Source organism: Grus americana, chromosome 25 (assembly GCF_028858705.1).
Source record: "Grus americana isolate bGruAme1 chromosome 25, bGruAme1.mat, whole genome shotgun sequence".
NCBI classification, from domain to species: domain Eukaryota; kingdom Metazoa; phylum Chordata; class Aves; order Gruiformes; family Gruidae; genus Grus; species Grus americana.
In genome coordinates, this window is record NC_072876.1 from 3,894,467 (window position 1) to 3,913,593 (window position 19,127).

Below are 19,127 nucleotides of genomic sequence, written 5' to 3' on the forward strand. Positions count from 1 at the left end.
AAAGTCTCATTTTTTCCCTTGCCTCTGGCAAGGGCCTTTTACCACAATACCATGGATTTCATCCCCAAACATATATTGACAGCTATTCTCTCTCAATTTCTGACCATTCATTGTCCAGCTAACCCAGGGCTGGGCATTTTAAAGAACAGTTCAATGACCAACTCCTATGGAAAGTCAACAGGATCCAGGTTCCCACATCCCTTCTTCCAACGTACTTGAAACTCCCTCCCCGCTGCCTTCGCGCCCGCAGCACACCGTGCCTGCGTCTGCATGGGAAAGCATTACCCCAGAAACCCGGGGAAATGTGTGAAGAACAAGCTACAGATAACAGATCAGCAAAGATATTTAAAAACTGAGTCAGTACCAAGTGAGTCAGAAGGCCAGGGCTGGACCGAGAGGCGAGGGGGAGGCAGGGCAGGGGGAGGCATCGGCTCCTCCGTGCTGCCGCGAAGCCACTCGGGCAGGCACTGGCATCTGGGGCAGGCGCCGGCGTTACAGAGCAGCTGAAGTGGGGCTGGAAACGCCACCGAGGGCACTGGTTGGGCTTCCAGTGCAATCTGAGCACGCGTCCCATCGGTGAGTTTAAATAGACATCGCCACATTTTAACAGATTAACAGGCTCCCTCCGTTCTGAAAGGGGGGCTCATCAAACCCTCACCCGAAAGCCAGCTGCTATGGATCTCCAAGCGCTCGGGAGCTTCCTGTGCTCTCCAGGCTCTATCCTCCTCTCCCTCAGTTTGCTTTTCCCACAACAAAAAGACAACTTTCTTTTGCAGGAGAGATGCATGCTGCTTAAATCAAATCACCGTGCTCCCGTTGGACTTTTCTTCCTAATATACTCTACACAAAACTTCACTTACAGAAGACGAACTGAGGTCAGCCTAACCCTGCTTGAGCTTCTATCACGTTTGCAATGCATTTTAAGAGATGAAAACGTAGTAACGTAGTACTTTCCACTATCAAGAACGCAGAAGAAAGCCGGCTACGTTTAAGGCAGCCCAGTGACCCTGAGTGATCACAAAGAGGGGGGAACCATCACTTAACCGCTCGCAGTCAGCTTTGCCATGATAAAATCCCATGACTGTTGCAACATCTACAAAGTAAAATTATTTTACAGCATCCATCATGTTTCTTTCTGGTAAGAAACACACACGTCTGCGCAACCACGTCGTACCTCTGCAGCCGAGCGGCATGATCTCGGCATCGCAGCTCTGCGGGGAGGCCACAGCACACGCCAGTTCCAAGCACAGTATCACCACACGCAGGAAACAGAAGCATCGGGCACCAATGCTATCAGAGTCCCTCAGAAATGAATCTGGCATCCTGTCCCATACCTCTCCAGCCCACGCAGGTGCCCTGCCGTGCCCCAGCCGACCCCTGAGCCTGCGGCATGGGAGCGCAGACTTACCCGAACATCAACGGGCAGCTGCCGTCTTTCCCCAACAGACCAGGCAGCAGGGTCCCGTCCCGCTTGCAGGCTTTGACCGTGGAAGTAAAGAGGCAGAAGACGAGGGGGTATTTCCCGGTGCGCAGGCAAGGCATACACATGCCCGTCCCACGCTGCCAGCGCTGCGGGGGCACAGCGAGACAAGCCCTTGGAAAGCGTCCCTGGTCCTTCAAGCCCCAGATGAGATGGTCTAGCTTTACGTGGCTACTTGCTCTTCCCAAGAGCATTTCCAAGGGATAAAAGAAGCAATTGTTCCCCTTTTAATGCTAGAACCATAGGAAGTTTAAATGAAGAACCAGTAATTTGGTTTTTCAAAGTCTTTTTGTTGGGGGGTTTTTTGTTTGGGGGGGGGGTTGAAGGGGGGGGGTTTAGCAGCTCTGCATTCAACACTGCAGAGCCACAGGCACGTGCCACCTTGGAACCACATAAATCAAAATGTTGCAGAAACAGATAATGAAGTTGTCATGATCCTTGTTAAATATTTTTCTGAATATAATAGGAAGTGAGTCTACAGCAAAGCAGAGTTCATTCAAGCAGCTCTTGCTACAAGCATGTGCTTGGATCCAATTTGTACATATCTGAAAAGAGGAATTTTTGGTGAAAGTGCTGACACAGTCTCAGCTATAGGACCGAAGACAGATGACAGCAAACCAACACAGACTGTGTTTGCACTCCAACAGCACAACGCACAGCCCTATTTTAAAAAAGGGCGAGAGAAAAGGAACAGAAAAAAGCGAGGCACCAAACAAGCACACACCAAACCACAAGCACCAGTTCTTAGAGACAACGTGAAATGGCCTCTCAAGGTGCAGCTCTGACAGCGGCGTGCGCTGTTACCCTGACACTTATTTTGCTCTCTTGCTGTTCCCCTGAAAGATGCACCCTGGTGTCCTTGGGATAGCGAGGGGCAGGGAGCAAACACCACTCACCCGGCTTTAGGGAAGAAAAAAGCTAGTGACCTCCTCCTGAACGCTGGCTTGCTCATCACCCACACCTCCCTTTTTCTACCAGTCTGATTTTCATATGCAGAAACCAAAATATTTAACATTTCCAAGGCGAAATGTGCTGTCAGCATTTTACAGATTTGGGAGAGAAACACACAGATGGCTGCGTGAACTCCAGCACCGGCCGCCCTACCCCAGCGGCCATCGCTTTCCCATTTCCCCGAGAGGGGCAGATTCTTGGGACGTTACAGCCACATGGCTTGGTTATTTTTACCCTGGCAGTTAAATACTGAATCATGGCTACTATAAACAAACCTGTTTAATTTTGAACTTGTAAATGTTCTTCATGCCAGTTTTGTAAGTTACTATAAACTAGGCCATGAAAAGGCGTGGATTTTATTTATTTTTTTTAAGTGTCTACTAAACATTGCTCAATACTCCACCAAAATCCCTTCATTACTCACAGCCGTGTTTGCAAAACAAACTCAAATCCAGCACTTCTGCAAAGAAAAGATTTACAATGATCAAAATCACACTAAAACTGACAGATCCACAATAAAAACAGAACAAAAACAAAAACCATCCCAAAAAAACCCACAAATAGAAGGAATGATATAGCAGTGAAGGCTGGAAACACGAGACCTGGAGCTCTACCTTTGGCTTCACGAAGGACCGGCACTTGCCAAACCGTAGGCTGCAAACTGCCAGCGGCTCCGTGCCGGTTCAGCCACCCGGCCCCCGGCACTGCCGAATGACAGCCCCACTCACCGTCCGCTCCCTAATTAGTTATTTGTTATACACCATGTTCTTAGATATTAAATTACTCAATGAAGTCGAAAGCGCATTAAATACTTCCCTAATATTAATCAAAGCTGTCAACAATTACGCAATTGTTACATGCGAGCTGCGGAAACGTGCTAGGAAAGAGGGATGGTGGATCACAAATGAAAGGGTGTTTGCCTGCAAATCGCACAATTAATTAACAGACAGCTCCCCGAAAAAGTAGCGAGACAAACACCGCCATAGACTTACCCTGTTAGTTAGCATGGAATTTACTTAAATAAAAATCACTGCCACCGACTCACTTGCCAAGTCCCTTCCCCGAGGCAGTCAATCTCCCTGTCTTTAGGGTACACAGAAAACCTCCTCCGCCTTTCCTGAGGGCATCGACATCAGAAAAATGAAAGGGAAGGGGGGGAAAAAATAAAAATCATAATAAAATAATAAAATACAAATCTAAGAAGAAAGCAGGACTTCAATGTAACTTTGAAGTACAATTTGACAAACTTCCATTCACAAAATCTTCAGTCTGCCTCTATTTTATTACTCATTATCACTGCGGTATCTGACACCCAAGCAAATGTATTTTATATATTAACATTATACAACAGCACACATCTTTTCTACGTTACGGCAGGAATCTCGCCCTCAATTTTACAATTTTAACAGTGAAAACATTACCATTTCCACTGACTGCTTTCAGCATCAAATCAAATACAAATCAAGGCAACAACCGTAGAACTTGATGTATGCACAGTGGTGGTGTTGGATGAGTCACTACTCAACCGTGGAGCACCACTGACTCTGCATTACACCTCCACTCCCTCTAGGTTTGCAAGCTTTTGTCCTCTTCAATTCAATGCAGGCCAAAACCCGAGTTATTTCTTATAAAAACAAGGAAAACATTTTGGTTCCAGGCAGGAATTTACATTGCCTAATCAACCTATTTAATACTCCGGTAACTTCAGCATTAGAAAATGGGTATTTTGGACATTCAGAAACACATGCGCTCCTCGAGGGAAGCCTAAGTACGCCCAAGAACTGAAGCAACTCCTAAGTGAGTTCCAGCTCCCTACAATAAGACTTGGGAATTGAATCAAATCTTGAACCACTACTGTGCTAAAAAGCATTTTAATAAAGTAACTATAAACTGAATTCACTGTGATTAGTGAGAAGTGCAACAATATTTCAATACTCTAACATTCTAATATTTCCAAAAGAGAACTTTCACCAGTAATTCATAAGTTTACAAACAAGGCGGCAGCAATATTTTAATAACGTACCTTGCCCAAGTGAGAGGCAATTACCACTCAGTAACTTAAATCTAAATACACTCTTTTTTTTTGTTTCTGAAGTACTAGATAAAAACAAAAAACCACAACGAGAAGCACAGGCAAAAAAATAAAGCTAGTGACAAGCCAAATAAGCAAACAGGTATTTGAAAACACAAGAAAAAACCAAAATTGTTCTGAGATCTTATTTGAAGTGTTCAACCGGAAAAGGCAAGAGATCGGCCTTCAAATCTTGCACACATCCATTCTCAAAAACTCAAGTCCCGACCGCGTGCTCCTCCGACCTGCATCCAAATCGCCAGTTTTGCATAATTTCACATCTTCCACGGTGCACTGCGAAGGTTACCAATGCAGGGCCAGAGCCATAAAAGCCTGGGCTAAGGGTAAAGTCCTCTCGCAAGAGTCGTCCTTTCTGACTTCAGCGCTGTACTGAACCAGAGCTTTGGGCAAATTAACTACAGCGCACGCAAACAAGTCAGAGAAACAAACTTCTTTTGAAAATAGCAATAATTCTGTAATTTGAAAATGTTATCTTATGCGCAAACATATTGAGATTGATCTTCCTCGGTCAGTAACCTTGTCAGCAGCCAGCTTCACTCTGAACTTGCAATTTTAAATATCATAATGCTAACTTCTATGGAAGTGACTGCCTACTCATTCATTTTAAATTGCTTTGCTATAGAAGCACTCCAGGCAAGGAACGAGTACTTTGGGCAGCTAAAGCTTGCCATGCTGAAACGGCTAATTTATTTTTTGTCCTACTGGTCTGCATTTGCAGAAAGTTGCTAGGGACATGTGCCAGACAGACAAAGACAGGGGAAAGGAAGCCAGAAGCAAAACTCAAAAGACCAACACACACTGCATCCCCAAATTAGAACAAAACGCTACGTCACTCGCTGCAATTGGCAGCCTCCCCTCCGAACGGACTGCAGCACTGCTGCAAATTTAATACTAATGAGCACCGATCCGCAAACAGGAGGAAAGACATCCACCAAACTGCGCAGATTTAGGAGAAAAGAGACTTTTCTCAATTATATACATATAAAACAGTTTAATAGGAAGTACTGTGCGGCCACATTACGGAAACAGAACGGCGATGAATCACAGAGCTGAGCCTGCGCAGCAGCCCACCGGCAGAGCAGAGGTCCTCCCCAGCAACACCATGGCCGCGCTCGGCCGTCTCCTCTCTCATCTAGAGCTACTTGAGAATTTTCGGCAGAGGGGTTCACACAATTCAGGGGAGTTCTCAACAGCTTTTTCAGAAGAAGAGAAGAAAAACATTTCCTTTCCCCCTTCCTCATCAGCAAAACATGTAAATGTTAAAGGGCATAACATTAGATGTAGAAGTCGCTCATGGGACTTCCTCCATCTGCTGTCTACCACATCCACAAGTTGCCACTGATTTTTAAGTCCTATACATTTTTTTTTAACTCCATTTTCTTTAGTGGAAAAAATGTTCTGACCTTTTTTAACACAGATTAAATTCCAGACAGACTCTAGGAGGCTCAACCATAGCAAAACACCAACTACATTACACTTGGTAAGAATAATTTGCTGTACTGATAGTAGCTTGGCAACGTTCTTAACTATGTTCTTCCTGGTTTATATAATTAAGAGTAAATAAGTGACATGAGGTAGGTAGATTGTCACTGCCATTTTAGCTTGCACTTTAATTGTTTTATTTCTGCAGTAATAGTGACCAGACACTGGTCACTGCCGGGGGCCGGAATCCAGTTTGTCCTTATTTGTTCTCCAGCATCAAATCTTCGATGGAGAAGCCAATACAGCTTCCTCCCAATTAAGGTTACTTGGAAACTTCTTGAAAAAATTGTAGAGGTTTAAACTCTTCTTCAAACTTCTTTCTACCCACCAGTGATAAATTCTAAGACTAATATTAAGCGTCTAAAAACGTGTCGTCTGTTCGCATGGACCACTGCCCAGCTTTTCAGGGGATTGGACTAACTTACAAATTCCAGAAAATACTAAGATTCTTTAAATCTTCCTGGCAAAGCTGCAATAATCAGTTTGCGTGTATACACTGGATTTGACCATGTGGACCGATCTAAAGGTCAGGTTTGCATATGCAGTCTAGAGATTTTCACTGCCTTAAAAAATACTTTACTGTTTAGTGTGCGTCAGCCACAAGCAACCAAACCACCTACCGTTCCCACGCAACTGCAGCTAATTAAACGCCTGTTGTAACAATGATTTTTTGAATGAAAAGCCTCACTTACCATATGGCCACTTATTAATACTACATTGTTTATCAGTTTAAATAAAACCCCTACGGCAATGAGTATCCATGTAATGAGTCCCCAAATACAGTTAATGATGGGTGTATTTTAGCACTGTAAAGTAGAACTGTACCTCTTGAAATGTTTTCATGGTAGATTTTAAGGCTCGATAGGAACCTGAATAGCAGTAATGTACAGAATTAACTTAAGACAGAGGAAAAAGTAACAGTTTCATTACTTTTTATAAAGAAATGAAACTATTTAAGATGGTACTTAATCCGTCAGTATTTAGCTCAGTCCCTTAATGCTGCTTCCTGGAATCTGGGGACAGAGCAGGGCAGAAACTGAATTTTCTTTTACAATAAAAATGACATTTTCTTCTACGTGAAGATTTTAACTGAAGGAATATTCAAAAATGTTATTAACACTTCAGTGCTAGGGCCTGAAAGGCATCACAGCGAGAACTTTCAGGCCAGGAGGGTCGAGAACTGAACCTCAGGCAGGTCTGACCTCTGCGCTAGGGGTTCTCTGAAGTTTTTAAATCCTCCTGAATCTGCCAGGCTTAAAAGGGCAAAACTACTTTGGCAATCCATCCTGGAATTTCCTTTATGGAAAATAAAAGGTGACACTAACCCCTAAAGGAAATAGCTCTTACAGTTTAAATTGGTTTTATATGAGCCATTTCAGTATTTATAGGTCAAGCTTGATTACAACCAAAATAGCTTATTATACAGCTGTCTTTAAACAACAACAACAAAAAAACCCCACGGGCAGTTGGACTCCTGCTCCCAGAAGAAGAGACGCTATGTTTAACTCAGAAGGAAGGGAGGACACATCCTACAGCAGCGAACAAGATGAGCACCACTGGCAGCCGCCAGCTCTTCCTCTCCGCCTCATGAACAGTGTTCAAACAGGAACAAGAAAAGGCTTCTGCTTTTTGTGTCTCTCTGAAATGATAAGATGTAAAGCAATAGGAAGAAAATCTCTCCCGTGTTAGTATGCAAATTTGTTCAACATATGGCCTGGAGACAGTCAGTTCTGCACTCTGAGAAAGACCTTAGAACATACCACACTTAATTTGAATGTTAATTGCTGTTAACCTCAATTTCTGTGCTTTCCACTTTGGTCAGGACACCTTTCCATCGAAGTTAAAACTCCCACTCAACTGTTTTTTCTAGAGTAAATTTACAAATACAACATCAGCCATACAAATGCGTGGGCAATCCCATCACTGTTTTTTTCAAATATATTTAGGAACTTTTTTGAACTTCTGCCCATCCAGATGCAGTTAACATGAACTTGGCATGAAAAGGACAATAAAAGAAGTTTCAGCGTTTCAGCTCTGTAAACGTGACTTGTTTTTTTCTGACACCCAGTAATGGCATGCTCAGCCACCCTACCACCCCGCTCGAGCTCGCGGTAGTGCTAAATTGTCTTGTACTTGGTATTGTGTTTACGACGAGGGTTTAGAGCAAACAGTTCCTTTAACAGATAGAGGCCACAGGGTACTGAAATCCCAGAATAAAGGAAAAGACCCACTTTCTTGGAATCACACCACTGAGAAAGTGCCCTGGAGCATTAAAACATCTGTTTGATCATTTTAAATGAGATTCCTAAGAAAGCTTTATTCTAACTTTGAGTGCATTCTAGTGATCAATACACCAATGTAGTGTATTCATGAAACAAGACAAAGCCTTAATAACACTGTAATCCCTAGTACTTTATAAGTGATCTGATGAGCTGAAAGCTCTAAATGCATGCATATTTCATAAGAAAGGCTGTCTGAAACCATTGCAGTCTGTATCTTTAATCTTAATGTTATTTTCAACTACAATTAGTGTTATAATCCAAAGCAGAAAGCAACAATTGGCTAAATTTATTTTACCTTCACCTGTATTTATTTGATAAATCCATCAAGATTTCTATTCTTCAGACCCGATATCCAGTAACAGTTACCCAGCACAGCACTAACACATCAAATCTCAGGGTAAAGCAAGATGTGCTGGTATGGGACTACTTACGCAAAAAGGAGAATTGCGCCAGAAATAACCTTACCCAGTGAACTATGATTTACTTTAAACCATCACGTGGTAGGTGGCATATAAAAAGATATTATTCTGCATGTCAGCTGTCTGTAATGAAAGTTTTCCTCTTCTCAGCAGCCCCTCCCTGCAACTTCAAGTTTATTTGCATTAGAGAAAAGAATATTACATAAAAAGCAACATAAAAGGCACTGCAACCAATACATCCAGCTGAACTGCTCCTCCCACATAACTCAGTGCTTTCCAGAGTAAGGGTCTGTGCCCAACCGATGTGTTAAAAATGTGAGAGATGCCCAATTCCATAAGGATTATTCACTTGGACAAAAACTAACAGCTGTCTCACTTCTAGAAGCATGGAGCGCTCACAACTACAGCCACAGCCAGCTAGAGCCACAGATGCTCACATCTTTTAAAGAGCAGATTTCAAAGCTACGAGTTCACACAATACCCAAATTTAAATACGACAAATTAAATTTTTTCCAGTATTGGAACACTCCAGAACCCAACATCATTGGATCCAAAAAAATATTTCAACAAAAACCCCCAAACATTCCAGCCAGCCTTGAATTTGCAGTTCTAGGCACTCACAAGTGAAATGCAACTGTCTGTGTTTCTAAAATGCTCCAACAAGCAGCAGTTACGCAATGCAACCAATTGACAACCATGCTCTGTGCTACTAGTTGCAGTGCATTTCCAAAAAGCAGGTTTTTGCAGTAACTTTTGACAGGTGACAATCACCTATTACAGAAATGCTCATCCTACTCCTCATGTACGTGTACGAAGCACCAGGGCAGCATATATTTTTGACCACCTCATTTAAGCAATTAGTAAAGATCTGTTTCAGCCGTAACACACCCACTGCTGTGGACGTATCCAGACCTCTTGTTTCAATGCCCCAGATGGATTTAAATACTTTCCATCTTATCAATATTCAAAATAACTAACAAACCATAATGACTCAGGCCACCTGCTCAACAGGACTGCTATTGCCTGGCTCCCCATATTTTCAGTCAAACAAAGTGAAAAGGGTGAGAAAGCCAAGCCAACCACCTGCAGTCGTGGGCTGTAAGCAGCCCTGGAGCTTCCTTTTTTGCTGTGTGTCCTATGTTACCCTCTTCTTCCCCATTATAAAAGCCCTGTGAAGGGTCAAACTTTCCCCCCAGATAAAGGATTTTGTTCTTCCAAGGAAAACAAGCTGCAGTTTTCAAAACATACTAAGGTCTGGTTTTGTCAGCATCTGGATTTCTCAATCAAAAAAAATTAAATACGTGCTTTCACCTGGGTTCACGTCAAGCCACTACAGCTGCACCGAGGAAGTGCCTGTTCAGGTATAGCAGGTATTTCCCAACACCCAGCACCCAATACCTGCTGGACCACTGGCAGCGCGGAGCAGTAACACACATCAAAACACCGTCTTCATGTGGCCACGTTCACATGCAGGCAGAGCTACCCTACCTGCTCCAGCCAGCTGACACGGTGAGAAATGAGCCCTTTGTCATACCCTGTGGACTACGATCACAAGAGAAACAGAAACAACACAGTTTTAAACCTCATCTTTAACTAGATGTACTGGCTACTACAGTGTTGTGAGTGCAATCTGCGAATACAAAATTTATAAACCCCAAAATGATTGATGATCAAAGTTAGGGATCTGGTGTCCCATTATTTCCCACGCACACCTCAAAGGATCTTCCCAGAGCAGATGAATGCAATTTAAGTTTAAACACACCGTTTCTGATTAGGAATGTAACACTCATTGCCTCCTCCTTGAACACCACCCATCTTCCCACAGCCTCTTCATTTCAATATCATTAAATGGACTACTTTAGACAACCTTAATTAATGCAGTACGTGCAAGGGAAGAAGTGATCTCTCAGTAACCACTTTCTGTCCTGTTCAGAGCTTTGGAGATGAAAACTTGTTTCATACCAAACCTGGAACTGAAATGGCATCAGCGGGTCTAGCACCAGAACAAAGTGCTTCAGCACAAACACTAGGTACCGGCAGCCGAGCAGGTATGTGCTGTCCCAACTGATGCTCCACTGTCACTAGGGTCTGCACAGCTGCTCCTTGCACTCGCCTTTCTTCAGAAGAAGGGAGTTCAGAAAATAGGCAATAATTAACAAAATTATCACTATCAGAGGAAAGCACGGGTATCTGCTAATAACAAGCCATTTATCTCCGAATGGTTTTGGTGAGCCAGCAGACATGTGAACCCGACTCACAGGTGATATCTTAAACGTCACCAACACAACAAGCAAAGCCAACCAACAAGCAAGCAGTGAAGACGCTAAATTTGTTGCAAGAGAAACGCAGCTTGATATAAACTCCCATAAATGCTGGCTGTCCTTGCAAACATCACTGCATTACCACTGAGGACAGAGAGCAAATAGTTACCTATTTATCCACCATCCAGAATAAACCACAGGTCATGTTCTTTTCGGATACAAGAGGCAAAGCAGATAGCCACCACGTTACCTCTACTACACTCCCAGGACAAGACCAACAGAAGGACACTGCCCTAAGTCAGACATAGTCAGGAACTGCAGTTTCTTGTTCTCTTCACATGTTCTTCCCTCTGTCACCACCAGTACTTGCACAACCACACAGTGAGTCAGCGCAAGAAGTGATCTGGCTGAAAATTGCATATATATTTTTGGGACTAGCTCAGTTTTCAGCTAACTAAGCTTCTTGAGTTACCTCAACATCTAAGAACGCAAGTATCAGAGCAAGGGGGACACTGGGGTGTGCAACTCCATTTAGCGACCACGAAACCACAGCCTGAAGCTCTGGCCAGTGGAGCTCTCACTGCATCTCACCCACTCTACCGAGTGATACAACAGGGCCTCGTAAACGCAACAAAATACAGGGTAATTCAGATCGCACAAAGGTCTCTGCTACAACCCCCTGCTCCAAACAGGGCTAGCTTCAAAGTCAGACCAGGTCAGTCAAGACCTTGCCCAGACTAGTTCTGCGTATCTCCAATGGCAGAGACTCCAAAAGGTCCTGGGCAGCCTGTTCCAGTGCTTAACAGTTCCCACAGGAACAGTCTGGCCTTGCTTTAACTGAAATTTCCCTTGCTGACACTTGTTGTCACGGCCTTTCGTCCCTCAGTGTGCTGCGTTGCCCTTCCCTTGCCACGACAGGCTCCAAGAGATAGGCTGGGCCAGTCACTCGGCGAGACATCTGTGGATGTCGGGGTAAAACCAACCTCACATCATGAGGTTTCAGAACCTACCTTGCTCATCCACAAACAGTTTTTGTCAAACGTTCTCAATTTCCTTTGCTTCTAACGATAGAGGGTAAACTGGTCTTAGCAGGCATGAAACAACTACTTTATACATCGCACCACGTGTAATTTGAAAAACCGCTTTTTTTGCACACGGGACTTTACAGAAACGTAAGTTACCTACTCTGCCCTCTCAGGACTGCCACGCACAGCACAGCCATTCTGACCTTGGAGGATGCTTTTTTCACAGCCTGCTCTGACACCTGAGCAAGAGCAAAACAACTCAGAGCACACTCGGCAGAGCCTCAGAGCTTACATGAAAGCTAATTTATCTTGTAGTTGCTTTCAATCCTGGTGATACTCCAGGAAATATACCTAAAACATACTTTTTTACATACTGCAGCCAGGTTACTCCTAAAAACCTTACATTATTGGATCAAATGCTGTGTTGAATGCCAGGTTTAGTAGCTATACAGCAACCTTAAAAAGCATATTATTTGCATTTCTAAAAGAAGTCCAAGGTATGGCTAGGAAAACCAGCATTTACTCTAAAATGTTGTCTATTTTATAAATCATAGAATGGTTTGGGTTGGAAGGGACCTCAAAGCCCACTCACTTCCAGGGATGGGACATCCACAGCTTCTCTGGGCAACCTGTGCCAGTGCCTCACTGTCCTCACAGGTCCTCATATCTCATCTCAATCTGCCTTCCTTCAGCTTAAGGCCATTCCCCCTTGTCCTGTCACTAGAGGTACCCCAACTCTCTCAGCCTGTCTCCATAGCAGAGGGGCTCCAGCCCTCGGATCATCTCCGTGGCCTCCTCTGGACTCGCTCCAACATCTCCACGTCCTTCTTGTGCTGGGGACCCCTGAGCTGGACGCAGCACTGCAGGGGGGTCTCACCAGAGTGGAGTAGAGGGGCAGAATCCCCTCCCTCGACCTGCTGGTCACACAGCCCAGGACACGGGTGGCTTTCTGGGCTGCAAGCGCACGTTGCTAGGTGCAAAAGAAACCATGCATTCTGCGGACTTTAAGTATAAATCAAGAAATCTTAAGGAGAAAGGAAAAAAACTAGATGCATCCAAGGAATCTATATTACTTCTTATCATATAGGACTGTTTTCCAGAGCATCAGTCAGGAGGAACATCTGGCTAAACTTCACCTTGTTTATGCAGCATCACACTGGAGAGTTCAAACATTTAATTTGTTTTATGGTCCCTGAGAGATCCAGCCCTAAAGACACTGACTCCCAACAGAGGCAGCTCCATCCTCTGACAGCTGGGACGGATCTGGAAGCCCATAGGCAGCGACACAAATACAGGCAGTAAAACCATGGAGTGGCGGACACGTCGGAGCAGAACCGGTCACCAAGCTAAGACCTAGGCACGACAACATCACGCCAAGTCACTCAGAACACAGACCTGTCTCAAACACAAATCTAAACTAAATGTGGTTTATTCTTTATATAAGAATATTTAAATAAGTTATCATTCCTGAAATTACTTTCCTAGGTGGTACAGGACTTTCAGGGAAGAAAGCTAAAAGCAACACTGAAGTACAGAATTAATGTCATATGGCCAGATACTATTTTCTCAACATGTAATTTGCAAGTATTTATGCAGGCCAATCAAAGGTTATTTCTGTTTCAACATATTTATATAAACTGTACCCACAGATACTTTACATTAGGTAATTTTTTTTTTATCCTTCTTACTCAGAAGCTATTAATCAAAGTATATCTTCTTCACACTTATTTTAATCCTTTCTCTTCTGGTATATTATTTCAACAGTTCTTCATTTAACCAACACATTATTTTTTTCATTCTAGTATTAGTGTTGGAGACACTAAACTGGATCAGTTAAACGCCTACTCAGTTCTTGCCTCCAAGTGCTCCTGAATGCTCAACAATAAAAATTCAACAATGGGAAGGCAAAGGAGTTAAACCTAAGAGCTCTAATCTTACTATACAACTGCAGAGGATGAATAACCTACTAGTGCTTCTAACTGTATGGCTTTAACAATAAAAGTCAACCATTCTGAGAAGTGTTGTACCCATTCTTGTTGTGCCTCTCTTCTTGGACTAACTAGTCCATGCAGTTTATCACTTGAAAGCTGGAGAGGGGCTGGTGACAAGGGCAGGGAGTGATAGGACAAGGGGGAATGGCCTGAAGCTGCAGGAGGGGAGATGGAGATGAGATGTGAGGCAGAAATCCTTCCCTGTGAGGGTGCTGAGGCCCTGGCACAGGGTGCCCAGAGAAGCTGTGGCTGCCCCTGGCTCCCTGGCAGGGTTCAAGGCCAGGTTGGATGGGGCTTTGGGCAACCTGGGCTAGTGGAGGGTGTCCCTGCCCATGGCAGGGGTGGCACTGGATGGGCTGGGAGGTCCCTTCCAACCCAAACCAGTCTGGGATTCTATGTAGGACTGCAATAAATTAATCTTCATAACTTTGTGCTTTATTTACCCATTTCCATTAACTGAAACATACTGAACTTGATTATATTTGCAACACTAGCAGTGGGAAGCATATTGTATTTCCAGTCTGCTAAATAACAGCCATGAGCTAATACAGCTGTAGTCTCCTCCCAACCTGTGCTTTATGAGCTAAAAGCTAGGCCCTCCTTTATCCCCTCTGCACTTACAATGCTGCAATATAATCCAAGGAGAAACCTGTTTGAGAGGTGAACTTTTTAGGACATTAATTTATATCCAGAGAGCAGTCTAGGAACCCAAATAACCTCAAATCCTGGCTGCCACCAGACTTCAGGACTGCAGCAAATAAAACATTTCACATAGGTTTTAGCATCTGAACAAGACAGACTGGAGCAAAGAAGACAGCTCAGCAAGATTAACTTTTCTTTCCAACTTTCTAACATCCTTACTTATCTCAGCCATTAGGTGTCACATTTCCAGGATCAGAAGCTTTGGCAAAGTGTGAACACAAATGCCTAAGTAAAAATTTGACCCTGGGATTTACGAGCACCCCTTTAAGAAGATGCTTCAATTAAAATTCTGTTTAATTTCCTATTACCTATTAAATAAAAGACTAAAAGCAAATCAATAACTACTTCAGAGCTCAGCATAACAGGAATGCAAGCTGTACTCTAACCACCATCCCCACTACCTCCTCCTTAAAAAAAGCCAAAGTAAACCAAAACCCACCTCAAAGCAAGGCCAAAAAAGAAAAAAAAAAAAGTCCAAACACAACCCAGGACTTGACCAAGTTTTTAAAGTTAGGTCTCTCTTGAATCTGCTTCTGCAGAATTAAACGCACAAAGCTACCAGAAGTGCTTGACGTGTCATATTAATCTGGCTCATCAGAAATCGAAAGCAAGCAATAAAATAGGAAGTCTCCTATATTACGCTGAAAAAAAAAAAAAAAAAAAAAAAAAAGAGAGTTTTGACCAGGACCCACAGCCAGACCCAGCTGACGGAGCCCAGCAGCACTCTGTTGAACTGATTTCAGCAAGGTTGGAAGTAACACCGGACTAAGAGGAATTCTGAATTTCAAACAGCTACAAGTAAAAAATATTTCAAATATAAAGAGTAAAGATTTGAACTTTATGTATGTTCAGAAGATTCACTTCCTTTTCTCTAGTATAAACAGATAACATGTTCCTCTTCTCAGGATATCAGGATTCCTCTTTAAGATGATTTTTTTTAAAGTCTCTGTAAAGCTGCACAAAAGCAATCTGTTCCCTAAATACTAAGTACAAGTTCAAAGTGCCACCAAGTACACTGTGTCTGTGCACGGTACAAGAAAAAACACTGCAATGTATAGTACAAACAAATGTTTAGAGTTGTTCATGCCTAAGACTATGATTCAACACACAATTAATACTTTTGCATTAGAGTATGTCCACACGTTACACTACTGCTATCTAATTACATTTCAGGTTTTTTAAGAACAGTGCTCAGACTGGATGAACAACCATGAAACGTATCACAAACAGTCTATGTCTGTATATTTGTAGCTTATGGTTTCAAATATAAACCATTTTGATAAACTGGGTAACCATTAGTCTCCAAATAAAAGCATTAACGTGTCACTAGCATTATGCTGTGCTAGTAATTTAGTCCGTTTGGCACGCAGTCCTCTTAAAGTCGCCAGCAAAGCTACTTACCCTAAAAACGGCCGCACCAGAGCTGAGACATGTGATGACAGACACTGCACTCAGCTTCCTTCGAGGCTTCAGAATTACAACTCTCAGGTCTGCCAGCACCGGCTGGGCCTACCCAACGCCATCAGGGTTTCTTTTGCACTGTACGTAGTCCTTTGATCAGACCAACTACACCCTTCTGGGCCATAGTCTCCTACGTTTACAAAGGCCATAAGAAATATTTGCTTTTAAGAAGTATAACTCACTTTTCTGTGGGTGATCTTAGCCTGACAGAACACAAACACTCCTCTCCTCCCGGTGCGTAGAAAATACTGCGCATGAAAACAGATTATTTTTAGAAACAGTGTATGTGAGCACAGCACTTCCTGTCGACTCCACCTTGAAGAGCGACACATGTATTCTCACTTCCAAAACTAGGATTTCACAACTTCTGCTACCCGGCACAACAGAGAGAAGGAAGGGACGATCTGCTGAGAACTGCAAGCGACAATTTCCCAGTTTCTAACTCAGCGTTAAAAACCTCGTTGGAATAAGTTTCAGGCAATCGCGTCAATGAATCGATGGCATTTTTTCTGCCACAATGATGAACAGAACATTAAATGTTTTTATTTATTACACTGATCTTTCCCATAGCAACCGGATGTGAACATGGCATTCCCAGCGTAATGAAGTCACTATAGCAACATGATAATGATGTCAGAATAATCAGACAGCATTTCATACTTGAGACACAGTGAACTACATCGCTTCTATAAATTAAAAAAGTTGCAGATAGCACAAAGGCAAAGGTGCTCCACCTAACATTTCCCATTAAGTTGCCTCATTTTGGATAACTTCTTGTTAAAGGCATAGACCTTTGACTCCTAACGTGCTACTTTCTGTTTCTCCATAGCTTCATCCCTTACAGCCTAAAAGTCTCAGGAATTCCCCCATTAAAACCCTTTCAGAACATGAGGGATCTGCTAGCACCAGAGAGAGTTAATGACTTATCATTTCAGTAAGAAAAAAGACACAACAAAAATCACAACAGTGAAACATTTCACGGCAGACAGCCACTCTCAACTAAACAGCCGGTTTCCTCAATTTAACTCTTCAAATAATCTGGTGTCTCTTTTTAGGTGGAGCAATACTACTACTCAGACAGAATTACAAAAGCAACAGAAATTATAGAGTGCTGATATAATACTCCGAAGGCAGACAGGCGTTTTCAAGTCAAACAACTATTTTAAGAAATATTATCTCCCTCGTTAAGCTACTGAAAGGAAAAAAAAGTGATCCAGGAGTTTTCATGGATTGCCCTTCCTGTTTGCAGCACTTTCCAAGTTGTGAGCAAAGCAAAACCCAAGAGCCGATTCCAGTTCTATGTCGGTCGGTATTGACTCGGCATGTCCAAACCCTGACCCTTCAACTCAGAAAGCTTCGCAGAAGTCCTAGCACCAAAACCACCCGTACTGTAACTCAAATATTGTAAGCAAAGACACTAATTAACAAAAAGTATCTAAACACAAAAGTTTCCCTCCACAGAGAACAGTTTCTCTTTAAACTGTCCCTTCAAAGCGACTGAAGGAAGCGCAGGAACCCATTTCAGAGCTGACGCGGTGTTTGAGACAAGGAGGACGAGGTCAGAACAGCGCGTTGCTCCGTACGGCTCGCGAGGGGCTGCTCAGCACCCGCTTCCAACACCAAGGCATCCCCTTGGCCCGGCTCATCCCACCGGCCTCCTGCCCAAACCTCCTGCCGTCCATCTAGGGCAGAGAAGCGGGGCGGCTGGCGAAGGCTGGCCCTCGCCCCGCCATACGCCTGGCCCAGGCCGCCCCAACGCCGCCCTCCCGCACCCCTCCGGCCTCGCTCTCCCTTTACCTCCAGTGGTCTTCAGGGACGGCAGCGCACGAGCTTTCTGCGCCCCTTTACATCCCGGGGAACAAGCGAGACGGCGTGCGCTCCCCTCGAGCACACCTGACTATACGAAACACCAAAAGAATTTTGGTTATTTCCCGGGACACGGCGACACCCTTCGCTGCGCCCAGGGCCAACCGCCCCCGCCTCGGCCCCGGCAGCCTCCCGGCCGCCCTCACTGACCGCGCCAGGAGCCGGCGGCCCCGGCACAGCCGCACAAGATGGATGTTCAGCCTGCGCCCGCCGGGGACGGAGCTGCCCCACCACGGCCCGCGGGACGGGCGGCCCGGCAGCGGGGAGCCCCGCACAGCCCCGGCCGGGGCCCAGCGCGGGTACCCGCCTCCCGCGGGCAGCCCTCCCGCCCCGCCGCGGCCAGGGCCGGGAGGAAGCCGCCTCCCCCTCGCTGCCGGCTGGGCTTCGCCGCGCCCCCGGGGAGGGAGCGCTCAGCCCCGTCCCCGCTGACACCGCCTCGCTCCCCGGACCCCCGCCGCCGGACCCCCGCCGCCTCCTCGGCCCGCACCCCCGGGCCGTCCCCCCGACCCGCTCGCTCCCGCCCCGGCGCCGGGACGCGGCCCCGCGGCCTCGCCGCGGCCAGGCCCCAGTGGGGGCGCCCGGAGCCAGCCCGCCGCCGCCGGCCGTCGTCCGCGGGGCCCCGCCGCGCCCGCGCCCTCTCCCTTCTCCCGCGGCCGGTGCCGCCGCCCCGCTCACCCGCCGCCTTCCGGGCCTCCCGCCGCCGCTCGGCTCGGGGCTCGGCTGCTGTGCGCGGCGGCAGCGCCGCGTCCGCTCCGCCCTCACCGGCCGCGGCCTGGGGAGGAGCCAGCGGGGCGGGCCGGGCCGGGCCGGGCGGGGGCGCGGAGCCGGAGCGGCGGGAGGAGACGTGACCGGGGAGGCCCGCGAAAAGTTCCGGGCGGCGGCGCCCGCGGGCCCGGGCAGGTGCCGTGGCCGCCGCCCGCCCCGGGAACCCCTGCCCGCTGGGCCCCCTCCCCTGCCCGGACCAAGGTCACCCGCGACGGGAGTCCCGGCTCCGCCGCAGGGGCCATGGCGGCAGCTGGGCCTTGGCCTCCCGCCGCCCTGGGGCAGCCACCGCCCGTGCGGCTTCAGGGCCCGCGGGGACCCTCCCGGGACACCGGCTCCTCACACAGCCCGGC

The 19,127-nt window shown here is 45.8% G+C and overlaps 1 protein-coding gene across 7 annotated transcripts in view; it reads right to left on the reverse strand.

Moving 5' to 3' along the window:
* RAP1A (RAP1A, member of RAS oncogene family) overlaps nucleotides 1-18,833 on the reverse strand; it is a 42,434-nt gene extending 23,601 nt beyond the window's left edge. Inside the window, exons 1-2 of one of the 7 annotated variants that reach the window (XM_054803754.1) lie at nucleotides 18,688-18,795; nucleotides 17,944-18,043 (exon numbers count right to left, since the gene is read on the reverse strand). The gene's annotated coding sequence lies outside the window, so the exon portion shown is untranslated. Of the gene's footprint in view, nucleotides 1-1,408; nucleotides 1,653-16,086; nucleotides 16,111-16,328; nucleotides 16,395-17,943; nucleotides 18,044-18,162; nucleotides 18,336-18,687 lie in introns of those variants that run through there. The other 6 variants (XM_054803753.1, XM_054803752.1, XM_054803757.1 and 3 more) reach the window with 6 other exon arrangements.
* Nucleotides 18,834-19,127: the final 294 nt, after the last annotated feature.